At 61.2% G+C, this 4,974-nt stretch overlaps 1 protein-coding gene across 1 annotated transcript in view; it reads left to right on the top strand.

Moving 5' to 3' along the window:
* EGFR (epidermal growth factor receptor) overlaps nt 1–4,974 on the top strand; it is a 105,316-nt gene that overhangs the window by 97,149 nt on the left and 3,193 nt on the right. The window lies entirely within an intron of this gene.

Genomic DNA, 4,974 nt, shown 5'->3' with positions numbered 1-4,974 from the left:
CCACTGTCCCTCTGACTCGGAAATTCACGGTCACTTTGCTCCATCAAGTTCTCCTACCTTTGAAATGACGTTTGAAAGATGCCTAGAATTTACAGTATGATGCGCTTAGCACTCTAGAAACGGTCGCCCGCCTTCTGCGCTTGCTCCCCAAATAATTGCAGTGTTCCTCGGCGTCTCTGGGTGGTTACTTTATGGAGGAGTCTTTGGAATGTTCCACAGGTTATGATGTTTTTGCTTTGGTGGACGTAAGAAATGTTCAGACCTCTCCTTCCCCACCCCGCCCCGAGAATTGTTATGAGTTAATTTGAGCCAAACTGACGACAATGCCGGGAAGCGAAATCCCCAAGGATTGGGAAGATGCTGCGGAGAGTGGCAGTTTTGCAGCTTATTTTATAGCCGGGAGTCGAAGGAGAGGCACGAGGAGGGTGCGTGACATCAGTGGGTGGTGGGTGAGGGGGCGGGAGATAGCACAGCTGGGAAATCTCTGGGATTGGAGCCGAGAGTGAAACGAGGGGACACATACTTCTTGTCTCCTGTGGGTTCGGGGTAGTGAACAATCCACAGCCCGTAGAGATGGCATTCGGGGAACAAGTCAGCCGTGAGGCTCCTCTGAGCTCGGGTTCCCGGGGAGATGGTGCCCCGAGAGGCCCAGGAGAGAGGATTGCTCTCCATCGCCAGGGCCCGTGATCCTAGACGCAGAGACGATGGACAGCCCGCTGTGGCGGAAGGTGGGCCTTGGCCAGGGGAGCCACAGGCCGGGGCCGTGACTGCCGCCAGGACCTGCTCTTGGTCAGGGTTTTCATGTTCAGAGCATCCTGTGTGGTTCCTTTGGCCTCTGCGTCTGTGGGGCCCGCCACGCTGGCCTCCCGGAGCTCGTCAGGTGAGCCTGAGGCCGGGCTGTGCCCACGGAGGAGGAGGGGTCAGTGGGGGTTAGGGACGCAGAGTTAACGGACAGGGAAAGCGACTCCAACATCTCTGGGGTGTGGCTCCCCTTTCAGCCAAGAAGGGCAGCGGTCGGCGGTGACATCCCCACTCGGCCTCCAACCCACAGACGATGCTCAGTGAGCCACGCCAGCGGGGACCCCCCAGGGGCAGCCCCTCCACTTCAGTTCTCCACGGGTCCCCCTGCCTCCACCGGTTCAGACGCCCCCTGAACTAAGACGCCGCCTCCATAAGCGCCGTGACAGCCCCCACACGAGGACATACTCGTCAAAGACAATTACCTCTCGCCGTCACGGCTCACAGATCAGTGTGAAGCCCCTTTAGCACGGTGTCCGCTCCTGTTAGCAGAACCAGGAGGGAGGGAGGGGACGCGGCATTCGTGACGGCTCCCTCTCCCCCCACCCCCTGCCCACCCGGCGCCCTGCTGCAGGGCCGCAGCATCCCCTTCACTCGTCACTGACTCCTTCCGGACGTCCTCGTGGGTCTCACACAACGATGCTGAAGCGAGAATTCCCGCCATATCACCAGGCAGAGGGAGGGCGGTGGGAGGCAGTAGCTATGCTTTGGGGAGGAAGCGGTGTTCCCTGGAAAGGGCCCCCAGAGCCCTGACATTGGAGGAAATGTGCTTTCGGGGGACAGAGAAGTAGACGATAGAGCCCCCTGGGGCCGAGCGCCTTCTTTCTAAGGCTCGTGGGAGCGCGTACATCAAGCATGTCAAACTCGCGGCCGGCGGGCCGCATGCTGGGCACCTACTCTTTGTTCTTTTTTAAAAAATATGTTTTTATTGATTTCAGAGAGGAAGGGGGAGAGAGAGAGAGAGAGAGAGAGAGAGAGAGAGAGAGAGAAATATCAAAGATGAGAGAAAATCACTGATCGGCTGCCTCCTGTACACCCCACCCTGGGGATGGAGTCCACAACCCGGGCCTGTGCCCTGACGGGAATTGAACCATGAGCTCCTGGTTCCTAGGTCGATGCTCCACCACTGAGCCACCCGGCCGGGCGAGGGCACCTACTCCTTACTCTTAAGGAGAGACAGGCTCTGCTGAAGGCGGTTGGAGGGGGGGTGGGTCTTTTCCCAGAGCTCAGCATGAAATCGTCTCCGATGGGAACTCAGGCAAGAAGGCAGGATCCAAAAACTCATTTTGGCAACTGGGACAAAGTAACAGACTTCCAAGGTCCCCAGGCCTCAGAGACACCCTGCACATGACGGGGACCCCTGTCCTGGCGGCTCCGAGTGCGGACTCCGCCTGCCGGGCGGGCGGGGCAGTAGAATACCAGGCGTGCTCGCCATGGGTCACCCTGTGCCTCCGAGATTCCAGAACAAACAGCGAAGAACACAGCTCACTCGCTGGTGCGCACACTGAACAGGACACGTGACCCAGCAGCGTCCCCATTGTGCCTGGGGGGGGACGGGTGGGGGAGGGGGTGGAAGGGGCGACCTGGTTCTGTGGCTCCATCAGATTGTAATGGGCCGGAACCTGGCGGGGCTCCAGGCTCTGTGTGGCCCGACACCCCCACCGAGCTGCTCCCCATCCTCACTCGGGTCCGGCCAGGTCCTCCCGGCCCCGCCACAGACGGCCGCTCAGTGCTGGGCGCGGATTTTTCTCCCTCGAAATGAGGACAACATGTTTCCAAACCCCCGGAGCCTGAGCGTCCGGGGCCGCCGGAGGCCTGCCTGCCTGCCTGCCTGCCTCCGTGTTGTGGTTGTACCGATTCCCAGACTCGGGGGAGAGAGTGATTTGTGCTTTTGGCAGCCACGGGCCTGTTCATTTTTCCGTGGACTTTCCAGCTTAAGTTGAGGGCGGGCCAGGGAAAGGGAATGCAAAACAGATCTGCGGACGTGCGGGGTGTGCGCCGCGTCCTGTCCCGAGCTCTGGGTGGACCTGCAGCCGCGGGCCAGCTCCCGCCCGGGGACCGTGGTCTCGGGTGGGCTGTTCGCCTCCCGGCGCCTCGATTCCCTTTTAGACAAAAATGGCCTCGGAGGAAAGGAGCTCGGGCCTCTGCAGGTCTGACTTCCTGTGACGGGCCCTTCCCCCATGAGGGCGTGGGAATGTGCCGGGTCTGCCACGGGCACTCGTCCTGCTGGGTTGTAGGCGCAGAAAAGAGAACCGCAGCTCCTTAAAGGAGGGAGCCTCGCCTCGTACGGGAAGGCCCCCAGCAAGATCCTTGTGCAGAGACGTGTGCGGGAGGCGGTGCAGTGCAGCCCTGGCATTTCCCAGGCGGCTCAGTGCCTGGGTGTAGGGCCGGCTGCGCTGGAATGAAGGAAGGAGGAAAGATCCGGGCGCACCCGCCAAGTGCTGACCACACTGCTGAGTCAGCAGGAGCACATGGGGCGGGGGCGGGGGGCAGGGGAGCAATAAATAATCAGCGCTTGGCAGTGGGTCCAGTGCGGGGAGCTCTGGGCGTGTACAGGGAGCTCTAGGTGTACTGGGAGCTCTGGGCGTATACTGGGAGCTCTGGGTGTGTACAGGGAGCTCTGGGTGTGTACAGGGAGCTCTGGGTGTGTACAGGGAGCTCTGGGTGTACTGGGAGCTCTGGGTGTGTACAGGGAGCTCTGGGTGTACTGGGAGCTCTGGGTGTGTACAGGGAGCTCTGGGTATGTACTGGGAGCTCTGGGTGTACTGGGAGCTCTGGGTGTGTACAGGGAGCTCTGGGTATGTACTGGGAGCTCTGGGTGTACTGGGAGCTCTGGGTGTGTACAGGGAGCTCTGGGTATGTACTGGGAGCTCTGGGTGTACTGGGAGCTCTGGGTGTGTACAGGGAGCTCTGGGTATGTACTGGGAGCTCTGGGTGTACTGGGAGCTCTGGGTGTGTACAGGGAGCTCTGGGTATGTACTGGGAGCTCTGGGTGTACTGGGAGCTCTGGGTGTGTACAGGGAGCTCTGGGTATGTACTGGGAGCTCTGGGTGTACTGGGAGCTCTGGGTGTGTACAGGGAGCTCTGGGTGTACTGGGAGCTCTGGGTGTGTACAGGGAGCTCTGGGTATGTACTGGGAGCTCTGGGTGTACTGGGAGCTCTGGGTGTACTGGGAGCTCTGGGTGTACTGGGAGCTCTGGGTGTACTGGGAGCTCTGGGTGTACTGGGAGCTCTGGGTGTACTGGGAGCTCTGGGTGTACTGGGAGCTCTGGGTGTACTGGGAGCTCTGGGTGTACTGGGAGCTCTGGGTGTACAGGGAGCTCTGGGTGTACTGGGAGCTCTGGGTGTACTGGGAGCTCTGGGTGTGTACAGGGAGCTCTGGCGTGTACCGAGGGCTCTGGCGTGTACCAGCGCTGACCTGCAGCCTTTCCTCAGAGAGCCTGGTGGGAAAGACTTTTCAGAATCACACAGATACCTAAGTGCCATCACCATGAGTGCCTGAAGCTCTTGTTCCGACGGACAGACAGACAGACAGCTGGACCCGCCTCCCTGCATCTGGGAGGCCAGGAGTTGGCGTCTCTCACAGAAAGTTCCCAGGCTGTGCCCAGCCCGTCCCCCCGGGGAAAAGTGACATGCCAGGAGAATCGAACTCGGATTCGGGGTCTGGGGCAGCTCCCCTGCAGAGGAGTCAGCCGAGGGACAGGAGGAGAGGGCCTGGCCGGGGGGAGGGCTGCGGGGGGTCCTGAGGGAGGGCTGACAGAACAGGGAGGGGGACCAGAGGGGCGTGGGGGGTGGGGCTGGAAGGTGAGGCCAGGCTTCTGGGAGCAGTGAGGCCCGGGGAGGGGGAGGCCCCCCACCTCCGTCTCCTGTCTGCCACCTCCCATGCCCAGCGGCCCAGGTGCCTTCACTGCTGCAGGGAGCGCCCGGCTGCCCCTCGTCCGACGGGAGCAGCGGAGATGGACAAAGGCGCCTCTGAGCTGCCTCTCCAGGCCCTGTGGTCCCCCATGAAGAGCCCCCACCCTTTGTCTGTTAGAGGAAGAGAGGAAGGATTTATGGGTGGAAATCAGGGTTCCCGCATGCTCACGCAGACAGAAGAGAGGGCCCCGTTGTGTGCAGGGTCATAAATAACAGCTCCCTCCGCCCGAGAAAGCAGCGGTTCACATCGTCTCTGCTCCC

Source organism: Myotis brandtii, unplaced genomic scaffold, assembly GCF_000412655.1.
Source record: "Myotis brandtii unplaced genomic scaffold, ASM41265v1 scaffold1173, whole genome shotgun sequence".
NCBI lineage: Eukaryota > Metazoa > Chordata > Mammalia > Chiroptera > Vespertilionidae > Myotis > Myotis brandtii.
This window is presented reverse-complemented; position numbering and strand designations above follow the sequence as displayed.